Source organism: Ixodes scapularis, unplaced genomic scaffold, assembly GCF_016920785.2.
Source record: "Ixodes scapularis isolate PalLabHiFi unplaced genomic scaffold, ASM1692078v2 PGA_scaffold8__174_contigs__length_109621045, whole genome shotgun sequence".
NCBI lineage: Eukaryota > Metazoa > Arthropoda > Arachnida > Ixodida > Ixodidae > Ixodes > Ixodes scapularis.
Genome location: NW_024609883.1, coordinates 49580754 through 49595567, shown reverse-complemented (window position 1 = coordinate 49595567; position 14814 = coordinate 49580754). Strand labels below are relative to the sequence as shown.

At 45.2% G+C, this 14814-nt stretch overlaps 1 long non-coding RNA gene across 3 annotated transcripts; it reads right to left on the bottom strand.

The window, feature by feature from the left end:
* Nucleotides 1–1657: 1657 nt before the first annotated feature.
* On the bottom strand, nucleotides 1658–13472 carry LOC115317668. 3 transcript variants are annotated; one of them, XR_006076683.1, is made up of 3 exons: nucleotides 13430–13472; nucleotides 12702–12784; nucleotides 1658–1857 (listed from the first exon to the last, which is right to left on the bottom strand). It is a non-coding gene; the product is annotated as an uncharacterized LOC115317668 (long non-coding RNA). The 3 variants fall into 3 exon arrangements; XR_006076682.1 differs by lacking the exon at nucleotides 13430–13472 and adding an exon at nucleotides 13102–13216; XR_006076681.1 differs by lacking the exon at nucleotides 13430–13472 and having other exon boundaries at nucleotides 12702–13093.
* Between the last annotated feature and the right edge of the window lie 1342 nt (nucleotides 13473–14814).

Here is a 14814-nt window from a genome sequence, read left to right as displayed (position 1 = left end):
GAAAAAACGGGACACGAAGGAAATGACTGGACAAATGGACCGCTGTTTGTCCAGTTCTTTCCTTCGTGTCCCGTTTTTCCGTGTTCAGATGACCCGATTGCTAACAGCATGTACCAGCTAAAACCCATAGCACGAAGGGTGTCCGGTTTTATTTTCCTCCCCGACTTAGGTCAGTGTTAATTTCATTGAGGGCGACAAGTGTGTAAAATCAGCGAAATATAATTACCTAATTAAGCAACGAAGTAGGAAACGGTGCAAAACTGCATAACTAAATTTGGAAAATGTTTTGATCGCTTTAGCCTTTGCACGCTATCAAAGAGGCAGCATTATGAGAACTTGTATTTTGCCTAGTACTTGCCGATAGAGAAATAAAGGCTGAATTAACACTGGTGGAAAGCCATACTTAAAAAAAAAAAAAGGAAAAGTGCAAATATTTGTATCCAATTTTTTTAAAACTTGATCTTGAGTTGGCCATTTCACACCTTTTCTATTTTCATCCTTGTTTTCCTTTTAAGTACCTAATAGCCTAGGCATGTGCTGTGAAGCCTAAGCTATATGTATTTTTATTTTTTTAAACATACATCTGCTAATAAAAGAAGCTGCAGGTACTCTAACCAACTGTGTTTATATAGCCCAACGTTTTGTGGCCTGCTTGTTCACGGGCAATTTATTTGGCTGGGAGTTTGTATTTCTACCCTCCTTGTCGCTGCCATTTAGATCATTCTCCTCGTTTTGTTGCACCCTAAAGCCCGTGGATATAACTGCTTGGGATGGTACCGATCGACCTGTTCTGGTTGTTCTTTGTATGCTGAATAAGCTACAACTATAAAAAGTTGTTTTTTCAGTTCATCTCGAACCTGGAAAAAATTACTCCTGAGTCATGGCATATTCAGCATACAAAGAACCCGAACCTTCCCAAGCAGTTATATTCACGGGCTTCTAAGTGTCACAAAAAGGAGATTTAAAGGCAGCGACAAGGAGAAGAGAAAGACAAACTCCCAGCCAAATAAGTCACCCGTGAACAAGTAGGCCGCGAAATGTTGGGCTATTTGAACACAGCTGGTTAGTGTACCTGCAGCTTTTTATTAATACTCACCTAGCAAGGCACAATTTTGCCAAAATGTTTACTTTTCAAACATACATCTGTTGAACATAACTATTGTTATTATACTGGAACATGAAAACCTTAGTCCTCCCAGTCCCATGCGACGAATAACTGAAGAATGTCGCCCTACAACATACTCACTTTGCGCGGGATGTAGCAGCCACTGTGCCAATTCCATGCGCAGAACAAAAGCCGCCGGGCAAAATCAGATTTTCCACAGCATATTCGTCCCATGGAGTTCAGCCTCTATGGGTCATAATGCATATGCAAGTACAAAAGTTTCCTTGTAAATAAAAATAGGCTATCCCCCTTCGACTTAAAACTGACCTCCCAAGTTCTCAGGTACACAAGGGAGTCGGACGAGGTTCACAAAACAATACATGTAGTTTACAGGCGTGAGCCCTCACAATTTTCCAGGCCAGCGGCAGCTGCCCGACTGTCAAAGTTTACTTTCGGAATAGTACATACTTTATGGCATGAAGGATCATAGATGGATGGATGGATGGGATCTTTCAAAGTAAATAATTCTCATTACCTACAAAAACAAAAATGTCAAAGCTTCAACAGTTTATTTACACAAACACACTGCACCATTCCAACTTTTATTCAAGTGGTGACTAGCAGGCAGGACCAATGCCTTTGGTTCAGAGATGACGATGAACTGGGCGACAGAAACTTTGTGCTACAAGTCACAACTGAAGCAGCTTATTCAGAGTGGTGCCCAGGACGCCAATGGTGGGGTTCAAGCTGGGCTGCAAGAGAAAAGAATTGTCACAGTACAAGCACCGCAACCATCCATTTTAGACCACGTGGAACAGACATACACCACTTCAGTGCACTAAGGAGTGTGTTACTACTTTTAAAAACAAGAACTCTTGGATAATGATCCCCTAAACAAAGTGAATTTACAAGTTAGTTTGAACATTCAACAAGTAATCAAAATTGTTGAGAGTAAAAACATATTCGAATATAGGTCATCCCTAATTTTGAAGTGGAAGGAAAGGAAATTCATACAAATATTTAACTCGTCGCATCATTTGTAACCCAGGTTTAAACTCATGTGTTGATCATGCTGGCAACGTCATCTTATGAACATTAAGAATAGCAACTGCATGCTTTCGTACCGAGCGAAAGCATTAAGTATTGAACAAAATAGCACATTAGTTCACATAAAAATAGTGCTCGAAGCATTTTTGATCATAATCACAAACCACTGTTGTAGATTTTTTTGTATTAGAAATGTCACTGAAAACCTGTTCATTTTTGTTATAAATATTCACTCTACTATAAAAAGGTAAACTGGCACTGCAATTGACCCTTTAGCAGTGGTATGCCAGAGTAGTTTATAACATTACTAGTCAGGAAACAGTGCTTTGCACTAATACATTTTGCTTCACATATACTATCTTGCAGATATTAGACACAAAGGCGCACAAGCTGAAGTTGACACAAAAATAACATAAAACTACCTCATGTAAAAAAACAACAACAACATGGATTATTGACGTCTTTCACGATTGCAGCCAGTGCATTGATAGTAGGGGACAGATAGATGTATTTTTGGATTTCGCCAAGCATTTGATTGATTGTCCTGTCATCTAGCTGTTATGTAAAATTGCAGGTATCATTAAAGGGGCCCTGCAATCATATTTAAGCATCTACCTTTTTTGCGGTTTCCACATCTCTTGGTGTTCGGGCAAGCCAGCGGGCACGGAGAGAATGACTAAATATCAATGCGTCATATTTTAACCGGACGACGTGGACACCTTCTCTACCTACAAAGGCGACCCGCGGTGCTGAAAGTGTCGTGTTTGGTCCTCGCCTTAATACTGGTCAGAGCCGCTAAAAGCTTCTTTTTAAAAGCGCAAGCTCATAGTGTTGGCAGCCACTCTAAATTAAGTCACGAGAGCTTGTGCCGCCGAGATGTGCTCCAGAGCAAAGAGCTCGTGCTTGTAGCCTTTTTTGCGGTACATCATAAGGTGAAACAGAGTATAGCGGTGAGCGTAGAAAGGTCTCGAATGTACCCGGCGCCGCTGCGGTCGAGGATCCGACCGGTTCCGAAGGCCTTCGGAGCAGGTTTGGAAGTATGGCAGCGTGAAGCGGCTGCTGTACTGAACTGATCTTTATCCCGTGTTTGCTGTCGTTCGTGGCCAATGAAGTGTCATACCAAATTAGTGTTTAATCTCGCAGCAAATGCAATGCGAGCCGCCCTGGCTGCCCGCTTCATACAACCTATCCAGAACATGCTTTAGTGGTGTCCTCTCGAGCCGTTGACGCGGAGTGCAGCAGCGGTGAGCGCTTGCTGAGCTCGCTACCCCTCCTCTAGTTCACGGCCACTCAAGCGACGAAAGACGTCATGAAGGAGGTGTTTTTTTGCTTGTTTTTGTAATTTGAATTTGCCTATAACTTTTAGAATAAAACGAGATTCAAATAAAAGAAAAGTTTCATTAAGTTACTACGTTCAGTGCGCTCAGGTTCGGTGCGAATTTAAAACTTTCAGCCTTTCCACTCTGATGAAGAAGGAAAGTCAGCGGCCGCCCATTACAAAATGCTGTATGAGGGGGAGGGGAGACCCCAGCAAAATGGAAGATTTCAGGGAGGGGGGGGGGCCCAGGCCCCATGGGCCCCCTTCCCCCTGGCTACGTGCCTGGTGTATCACTACTGGGTGGTGCACGTTACCCCAAGCTAGCAGTTGTACTGCACTCGCTAAATTGCTCATCTACAGCTGGGAGACTCGTCGCCCTTTGAGGCATACCAAGTTCTAGGCTGTATAAACATACACACAACCGAATTTCGGATCTTGATGATGCAAGTCCGTTCCCGGCTGAGCTGAGCCCTCCTCATTCAACGCTTGTTGTTATTGCTGTCATTTCTTCCTACTAAAGGCTATGGTTAGGGTTCCACATTTTCTGTGTTTTTTTCTTCTCGAAATCGGGGGTATTTTATTTCGGGGTTTAATGTTTTCCTGCAGATTCCGTGGTTTTTGTTTAAATTGGTTATGACTACACCAATTCACACAAAAAACAGTGAATCTGTAAAAGAAATAAAACCCCCCCCCCCTCCCCCCAAAATTCCCCCAATTTCTAGAAACAACAACAACAACAACAACACCGAAAACGCAGAACCCTAGTTATGGAGTATCATTTCACATGCACGGAAATTCAGCAAAGCGATTATTATTAAGTCGGATGCTTCCATAATCTTAGTGTTGTGGTTTGTATACGACAGCTGGTCCCATATATTTTTGGTATCTCACACAAACCATAGGTTTCATAAAACATTGAATGTTGATTGGGGCTGTGGTTTGATTAAAAATTAATCCTACTGATCGCTACCGTTTAATACACAAATCAATTGATAAATTTGTTAGTCGATTTTTCACCGGTCATTATGCATGTAAGACAATAAAACTACACCTTTTTTAGTATTTTTAGTATGTCAGAAATGGCATATTGCATTCCCATTTTAAACTTCACGTTGTGACGCCTACAGAAATATAAACACGGGAAGCCTTTTAATGTGCAGTAATTTTTAAGTTATTATTTAGACAGTATAATCACCCTCTATGACAATCACATGCATGCTGAAGTGGTTTACCGTGCAAGCCTGTGTCATAAAAGAAATAAAATGTCAGAAATATAGACCATTCCATTTAGTGCTCTCTGGGCGGCACCATTTCGTTCAACAGCGGTGCCCTCTCCATACATCCGGAAAATTCAGCGGGTTTGGTGGGGTAAAACGAGAGAGGGCACGCGCCCGACTCCACTAGCAGACGACAAACCGGGAGGTTGTTATTCTCCATCTTAAAGGGTAACTGCAAAGAAAAAAAAGTTTTTTTTTAAACAGCCTAATTGGGACAAGCATGTCACAAAACAAATGTTCCGCGAAAAAAAATATTTTTTTTATCAATATTTACGCCACAGGACGTAATTTAGTAGAGTCAGAATTTCTCCACATTTGAAACTCCCGCGCTTTCGACCCCCGCGGAAGAGGAGTACGCCCCGCCCCTCACTCTCCTTGCGTTGCGGAGTTGAACGACGCAGCGTCTCGACTTCCGGCAAGATCTGGCAACCACGCCAGGCCGTGGTATTTTTTTGGTTTGACGCGGTTTGCGAGCACATGTAGCAACATGTAGCGAAGACGTGACCGGAGAAGTGCCCCTGTGATGTTCCCGGAAGATGGAAAGTATCGTTCGTAATCGTCGTGCGCGCTTTCAAAGCGAAGGGAGTCACAGAATCCACGAGTGCGCAACCACGAGCCAAGGTTCACGACAGCGCTGCGTTGGTTTCGGCGATCTCGTTCCGTTTGGTGCAACACGGCGATGAGACAGAGCTGAAACGTTTGTGGTGTGTGTAATGCGGTGCTAACACGGAGCGCAAATTGGTTGTTGTGGGGTTGACGTTCAACCAGTTAAGTCCCGTCGTCGTCAGCTGATCCAGTCAAACTGGTCCGGGAGGACGCTGAGAGCGTTCTTAAAAGTAAATCTGCCTCGTCTGTTTCAAAATGTGGAAGTTTTCCGACGCATTCCGTGAGTAAAAAGCTGCGGGCGTTTTCAACAAAATTACTACGTTTTAATTGAACAATGGACTCCGCATTGTTGTCCTAAATCTGCCGTTTTTATGCTTCGTGTTGGACTGCGTTTGCACAGCGACGTGTTGCATCGTGCGGTGTGAATAAATTTGGGCACGATTTCGTACCTGCCTACAGATGCATGAACTGAGACCATTTTTATGTAGTGGACATAGTGCTTTTTTTATTTTCTGTCTAGTCGCGGACGTTAGGTGCACACGGGGCGAATCTCGACGGCCTCCAGAGCGATATGACGAGAACGTAACTGGACACGTTTGTCGCTACGCGAACGCCCGATTGCCTCCACCGAAATAGCATTCCTTTCGGGGCGACATGGCTGCTGGAAGGCTCACTGTCGGGATCACGCATCTAACATCTCTGAAAAGTCAGCATTTGCACGCACAAACAAGCAAAAAAAAAAAAAAAAGCACGCTAAGCAAGCAAAGAGGAAAACGAAAGAACCGCGCTATGAAAGCCAAAACCCCGCGTCGCTTCCTATCACTAACACCTGCGACTGCTGCTAAACACACACTACTTCACTTCAAGAAGTCTCACTCAAGCACCTGGGTCAGCACGAAACGACGAAACACTGATCACTTCGGCGAAACGATTAGTCGAGGTAGGCGAGACAGGCGGGAGCAGACTTCGGCGGCCATGAAAGATGGCGAAGCTTTTGTTTGTATGAATCCAAACGGAAGTGCCCGTCTTGTAAACCTTTTGTAAAGAATAATAACTCTCATCACATGGGTTATTCCTTAAACGTAAAAATATGCCGCTCAAAAGGAAATTGCAACGAATAACAAAGGTTTAACAACCAAGGTCTAAGCTGTCAATCAAACTCTTAGCCAATGAGAACCTTTTGGGATTGACGTCACATAATCACAACTTCGTGGCGCGCGATTTAAAACGGGCGAAATAGCCGCAAACTAAAATCAGTCTCACGCAATAAATATTGCTGTAAAAAATGTTTTTTCTCGCGGAAAAATTGTTTTTTGACATGCTTGTCCCAATTAGGCTATTTAAAAAAAAACTTTTTTTTCTTTGCAGTTGTACCGGCGGGCTGTACGGAACATCGAACTCTCGCTCGTGGCTGCTGTTGTGGAGTGGTCCGCGTTCTTAGAATAGTTATGGCTGCTCCAAAATCAGCCTATAGCTCTCTGTTGTTCTATTTCAATAAGTGATCAACTAGCATATCTTTTTTTCCGTTACTTAAATAGCAGTTGAGTCAGCCGGCAGTACTACCCTCAGCTACTGCGTTTATTGCGGCACGAGAGCATGTTTCTATTTATTATTTCGGACCTCACTCATGATCGCTAAAGGCCTACACCAGTATGAACTTTGAATAGTAAAAAAGGTACAGCCACCGGATTCACTTTTCGCCGTAGAGACCGGCAAATCTGACACAGTTTTCACTATTTCTTTTTATTTGCACACAGGTAACGCAGTTGGACCCTGTTAGTCTTTTTATCTAGCATAGTATTACACGAGATCTGGCATACCAAAATCTGCGCATCTGCGCTTGAAATTCCCAAAATGACGCGATTTTAAACAGAGTTTGTACGCCAGCCGGATGCTAGGTACAGCCCACTCGGCGCAGCAGATGACAGAGGGTGAGGGCATTTTTTTCTCTCTATTACCCTCTTTGCTATGACCCTAATGGAACGGTCTATAGAGTAGGCATTTTTCACTTTTTCATGACTTCCTTTAGCACAAGATTCCAATTAAACGGCAAAACAAAATATCATAATTAAAGCATCACTCGAATAATCTGAAGGTTAATCAATGTACTGCCCAGTCCCAATATAAGTTAGGTGAGGGCAGAGGGTGATCGCAAAGTCTCGTGAGTCCCTAGCCCTCATCAGTAAAAGACTGTCGCTGCGGCCAATGCTGGCGACGTCGTGGTGCGGGTCATTTGATGAAGTTGCAGTGTCTACTATGTTTAAATAGAAGATTATTTAGTCAGAAATTTATAATATTGGCTTTTTGACATCCACAACCCTCACCGAGAAAATTGAAGCGGGTGAACCCACACTACCGAGAAAAGCATCTAATAGCACGCACGCTACTGCCTTGCTTGGTTACACCCGTTTGTTCCTATCGCGGCAGATATATTAGAATAGTTTGTTTCACTTGCTTCAGTTGTCCTGCCAACGATCAGTTTCCGGATTGTTAACTAGAAGAGGCACTCTCTCCTTATTGCAACATAGTAAAATTGTTCCGACTCCGAAAAGCTTACCCACACCATGGCACAGAAAAGGACAACGGGCTGCAGCAGAACTCAATAGCACGGTAATTTCTGATACAGCACTAGCTTCTCTTCATCCTAAATATTTATATTAATGAAAAAGCTCAAAATTGCAAAAACAAAAATGCATAGAACCTGCCATTTCACAGTCCACAGTACCCATATTATGTTATCCAGGTCACAATTAATTATTTTGTTAAATTCCCACGCTCGTGAACCGATAGAACTATTTTAAAAGAAAGAAATTTTTAACATAAATAGTGCAGTTTACCCAAAGACAGGCATCCGTCGTAGTGAGCCATGCTTCCCAACGTCTGCCTAAAGCGGACGACTCATCCACACACATGGTTATTTATACTTAAGCCGCACGCTGGTAAGACAATTCAATCTTTACTAACGCACCGAACGGTACCGCACCACTTTCCGCTAAAACTGTTTTCCCACCGATACTGTGCAACAAAATATATGCAAGAATTTACACCGTTTCACACGCGAACGTGGAGAGCCTATGGAACAGCAATGCTTCCATCCCCGCTTTGATAATGATGATAGCACGACAGCAGCGCCACCTCTAGGTCGATCCCGAGGCCAATAGCTTACTACTGCATGCGAGCAGGCTCACGGAAGGTCCTTGCTGCACAGGCTTCGAGCTGGATGTGCGTATACTTCCAAACGCCTTCACGTGTACGATTGCAAGTCAGACCCATACTGTCCATCTTGCAGTGACCCTAAAGACACAGCGCACGCTCTTCTATGCCCAAGCCACGACCAGCATCGGAAGCTTCTGATTCAGCGGTATGCGACGGCCGGCCTCTCCCACTCCAATCTTGAAGACCTTCTAAATCCAAACGGGACTCAAGGAGTAGCCGAGAAGGCCTTTCGTGCTCTCCTGGCTTATCTGCGCGAAAGTGGACTTGCAAGCCGGCTCTAGCGTATTTACGCACTAATCAATTGTGCCAGATCTGCTTTCTCCACAAAGTATGGATGCCCGTTTAAACGGGGCTATTCAGAGTCACGCTACTCGTCTGTCAGCTAACGATTCAACGCCCCGTTCAAACGCCTCAATCATTCTTTCTTTTCTTTTTCTCTCCCTCTTTCCTCTCTATTCCTCCCATTCCCCAAAAGCTAGGTAGCGACTTGCCCCTGTACGGAGGTCCACATTTCTCCTAGCTTCCCCCCCCCCCCCCCTCCCGACACCCCACAATAAACAAACAAACAAGCTCACGGGAGAAAGCTAGATGATTAAATGCACTTTAGCGGAAAAATAAAACATTAAACATCTTTGCACGTTGCCAGTTTCCTAAAGACAATACTTTGCATGCTGCGAGGGAGCATGCTGTTCGGCGGGGGGATGGTTGGTTGCACAAGAATACTGACGTCCCTTGTTCGGCGCACTTCAAAGATGACTGCTTTGACACAAGCGGTCAAGCGAGAAGACTTCGACCGGGTAGCATTCCAACTATGTTTATTTCCTCTCGTTTCCGTAAAGCCGACCTGCATGTAAACGATTTAGCGTGCGACGAGACGAGTGACGGAGATTTCTCACGGTTGCCCGTTGCATCGCTCGGTTTTCGGGATTTCTAGAAAACGTCGCTCACCGTCTTGGTCGCTTCGCCGTCGCTTCCATGCGGTTTGCCTCGTCGTGCGACTGACCGAGCGACAGCGAAGCGGGTCGCTGTTGCTCGCCAAAGCGCTTACATCTGGTTTATACTCAATTAATTTACAAGCACACAACGTTGAACCATTGGTGCCTCGATTTTAAGTATAAACTGCATGCAAGCGATTTGGCAAGCAATGAGACAAGCGACGGTGACCCGCTTCGCTGTCGCTGGGTCAGTCGTGTGACGAGACGAACCGCATGGAAACGACGAAGCAAGCGACCAGGACGGTGAGCGACGTTTTCTAGAAACCCAAAAACCGAGTAACACGACAAGCGACAGTAAGAAATCTCCGTCGCTCGCCGCTGACTCTTGTCGTTGTCGCCACCGCTCGTCTCGTCGCAAGCTAAATCGCTTACATGCTGGTCATCTTTACAGAAACAAGTGTGCACATGCAGCGGAAAGCACGACTGGATAGCCTTACTGCGTCAGTTGAAATTTGCATATGTCGCAATGGTGTAGACTGCCCTTCATTAGCGAGAAAAACGCCAGAACGGGATGAACTTATATGGTCTCTGAAATCATAATCTTTTATCGTCGATCCATTCGCTGTCCGATTCCATTTCATAAATACGAAAATACAAGAGCTGTGTTGAAATATAGATATCAAATGATTAAACAAAAGCCCGAAATATCGAAAAGACACACAATTTCAATGTTGAAAAGACACACAATTTCAACACGGAACGTGAAAGAACACGAAAACAAAGCTCCGGTAGTGGCCTGTGCAGCACACAACGCGGGGGAACGGTGAGAAACTGAAGGTCGGCTATGGCGGCAGGGTCACGTGACGCCATGAAATGTTGCCTGAAAGGGTCTATACCTATGCTTCTCTTGTCTTATGAAGCATCATTGTAACAATTGTGCAACTTTCTGAAGTGCTTTTCTAAAGTGCCGTTAATGTTATTGAACCACGACTAGTTAGCTCCACATACTGTGAACAACTTTATTTTTGCGGCCTCAATATTTCGCAAATTTGGAGAATATTTCATGCGCAGAAAATTTTGTGAGGAGTGGTGAGCTATATATTCTTTACCATATATTGGTGGGATGCGTGTTTTGCAGAAATTTTTAAGTCAAGAAATTTGCGAACAATTAAGTTGTTTACAGTAGTCGGGTACGCTTATTTGCCTCCCAAGCCTTTGTAGGGCCTGACAAGTCAATCCCCTTCACCGTGCTATGGTGTACTAGAATCTAGTACATTATAACCGTGCGAATTCACGCCGCTCTTCCATCAAGATTCAATTTCTCGGAAGAAAACCGAAAAAAAAAACTCGTCCCCTCCCCCGGCTGGTGCCGATGCCGTCATCTGAACGCAACACAGCGCTTTGGCATTGCCACTGGGAATCGCACAGTGCCCTTGCTTCAAGCAAAATGGCAGCCTTGTTCCCACCTAGCCTAGCAACACATGCATTTTGTACTCTCGAACCGGAAAACAGGAAAAGGGTCCATTCTCTACAGTGCTTACTGGTAGCACCCACATTTGCAAAACCGTCCGCTGACAGTGAGAGTACTTCCCCTATTTCAACAACTATAGCATCAATGTGTATTTTTGCAACAGGTCTACATTCTGTTTCACATCACGTCCCACCGCAGCGGATGCTCCAAGCCGCCTCAGCCAACCCAGCTCTGCGAACGTAGCAGTTGATATGCTCTACGCATGTCACCCTCTTCAAGGTCAAGTAAAGGCCTGGTCACACATACAGCGGAGCGTTAAGTTAGCGTTACGTGAGTGCTCCAAAGAGCGCTCATGTGGTGCTTCCTTGCACATGACTTAGTTCTAATATAGCGCGCAATCAGCACTTTAGTAGCGCTCCTTGTACGACCGTTATTGCTGCAGATTAACATGTGTACTGATGTTAGGTTCCTGTGGTTGGGTGTGCAACAGTACCATGACGGACATGTTGGATGCTGAAATAGAAAGGCGACAAATGCCCTTACATATGCAATTAGTGCATATGTGTGTGGACGACTTAACGCCCAGAAGAGCCTTCTGAGTGCACGAAATCTTTCGCCACCGAGATATCGACGGGTATCCGGTGAACCTCGTTCCCAGGCCGAGGGACCGGGACACAAAGCTCTTTAGAAGGTGATTATTTTTTAACTGTGTGTTTCTGAAACCAGGATCACGCATGTTGAATAGAAAGTGATAAGGTCGTACCCAATCAATTAGTTGCTCAGAGTCCATGACTCTGAATTGTTTGCCCGACCCTTTGCTTGGAGAGCGGCTCTTTTACTTCCTCTTCTTTCAATGCCAAAGGAAATATAACAACGGAATCGCCGTGCATGCGTTGCTTCGCAGCAGCAAGCACGGCACAAGGAGCGCACTTGCACTGCGCTGTTAAAGCAACAACCGAGCGCTGCTTGCAGTGCTCATGAAGCGCTAACTGAGCGCTCCGCTGTATGTGTGGATCAGCCTTAACACTCACAGGGCCTTGGATTGGCTCCGATGGCTCGTAGCTGGTGTAAAGCCCCTCTATCCTGGGAAAAGCGGCACCATTCATTGTTGTGGAAATGCTCGAGACTTGTGCCGCGCACCACCTTCTGGGAAGAACATGGTGGCTGAAATTTAGCTCAGTGCAGCGCAGTGCTGCCATGATCTTCCCAAGGGCTACACGTAGCACGTACCTCGTGCATCGGCGCACCTTGCGCTACTTTTGAAACATAAAGGGGCTTTAAGGTGGTGCAGTTGGCAATGGTTGCCCCGTGGCTGCTGTTGCAAGGGCAAACTGTGGTTTGAGCACAAAGTTGTGAAGGTAGGCTTGTTAGTCATTAGATTAAGGGCTTGGGGAAAGTGATCTATGTGACTTCACCCATTACCTGGCCCACCCTTCTGTTGGGGCTTTCGTAGGGATGGCACAAAGAGTATGTTAAGCAAAATAGCTGTCAACATAAGAAAGATATAACAACAATGTCAGCATGCAGAGCATGTTATGGTCTTAACTGGGCAAGAGGCTAAACCTATGAGCATACCACTGCAAATATTTCATGTTGATCTATATAGCACACAAACTGCCTCTGCTTGCCAAACGTTTACCCCTGCATCCTTATTTTCAGAACGAGGCTGGTGTGCTGCAGTAATCAAATGACAGATGAAGAAATAAACTTCAACATATCGACTGACCTCACTGAAGTGAGCGCCGCTATCCTTCAGCATCCCGCTCCACTCCCGGCTGTTCGATGAAACCATGGCCTGCCTTGCGGCTCCTGCAGAAAGTGTTGGTCTCCCGGTCATCCTTGCTCTTTCCCGCAGAACCTCGGCACGTCCACCGCGGGCTGCTTTGCCTCGGGAGGATGACCGTCAATCCAGCAGTCATGACGAACAGACGCTTAATCGCCGCAAAAAGAACGAATCGACTGAATCTCGACAGCCACGTCTGGTTTCAATAGGAAAATGCCGAAGGTCTTTCCACAAGAAACCCCAGTTGCCCCAGTCACGGAACCCCCAGATATCAAAGCACGTGGTACACCGAGTTTTGGGCTAAATAGACAGGCAATCGGAATCTCGCGAAAGAAATACATACGTGAAAAAATCCACAAGGCACCAAGAAGGGAAAATCAACGCTCAGAAACGGGGATTCACGACAAATGGAGGTGGACTTGCGAAGGTTGCAGCAACACACAAGGTAAACAACGGTCAAAACGCGGGAAACGAAGGGATTCTCCCGCTTCTCATCAACTGTAACACGTGACATTGCATATAATAATTATCTCAGAATGCATTTAATATATCTAATATAATTTCATTTCTACTAATTTAAAATTTATATAAGTAAACTTAACAAAATTATTCACTCAATTTATATAGACACGTGACTTTTTCTTAATAGCCAATCAGAATTCTGGGTCTACCTAACGCTGGGCGTTGCGTAGACCGGGTCGACGCAGACACTGCCTTGAAAATATTGGGTTTCCCCCAACATGGCTTCCTTTGAATATTATCTTGCCCCGGAGTTCGCACAAAGACGACCCAGCCCACAGGACTACTCAATAGCAGGTCAATCCGAGCCCAGACGCGTCCAGAATCGACCGCATGAGCAGTAGGCATTTAGGAGAGTGAAGCCACAACAACGAAAGACAAAGTTCAGTCGGATCGGTTTGGGAGGGCATAGTGATTCGCCGGGAGGCACTCACTTGATCGAATGACGTTTTAGCGAACGCCCACGTTTCATCGAACGACACTTTAGCGAATAGTCCGACGCCGCGAAGCGGCGTTTTCGGGTGGGCCAAGTGAGTTCATATTTTTGTAATGAGTTGCCGCAGACTGTCGCCGCGAAGCGGCGTAAAGCGCAGCGCGACGGATGGGTTAACGCGCGCCCCCGTTATTCGCTAAAACGACCATTCGCTCAAATGTCGTCGTTCGCTAAAATGTCATTCGCTCTTGTGATATGGACCCGTGATTCGCCTTATCTGTTTTTGGGTTTTCCCACTGGCTAGGTGAAGGGTTGATGGTTGCTAGTTTGCAAATGTAGAGGGATTCTTTTTAGTTTAGCTTCCCAAGGTTAGTCGGTTCGGTTTGGGGGAAGGGTCTAGGCGCTCGGGCGATTTCACCCGGCTGGTTGTGGGGTTGACGGTTGTAGGTTGTCTGTTGGGTCAGTGCAGTATGAAAAGGACTTTATATGGAAATTCATATTTCAGCTGTGTTTCGAAACGGTGTTGTGCTGTCCCAGTATCGTCCCGCGTCTCTGGAGTCAGTCAAGGTAGGGCATTCAAACTGCGAAGAGTTACCGTGGCTCGATCTAGGAGCATACTTTGATTTCAAGTCTACAACTTGCGATAACGTCGAGGTGGCCTTTAGACTTCGTCTTCCTTGGCCGCAAACGCTATCCGCCAATGTCAAGGCAACGTCAAAACTTCGAAAACATTTGCGGGTACGCTGTTTCTTCGTTTATACAGCCAACAGAATTATGTTTAGCGAATGTTTTATGCCCTATCGTGTAAACAGACTATTCATGTTCTATATGTCAACGCAGAAACATGGTCATAGGTCTAGTGTCACCCAATATTCGTACCGTGCAGGCTGTGCTGTATATGTTCACTCAGTGCCTGCTGTTTCTTCTCGGTACGATCACCTTACATTTATATGCAATGCATATTTTACGAAACATCAAGACGCCTTTTACAAGTACTAGGGCCAGAGAGAAAAAAAAAAAAAATTGACATCCGTGCATCCATTGAATACGAAACGGTCAAAGCTTGTCGGCTACGTGGGAGAAAGGCAAATCCGCTTCTAAGCA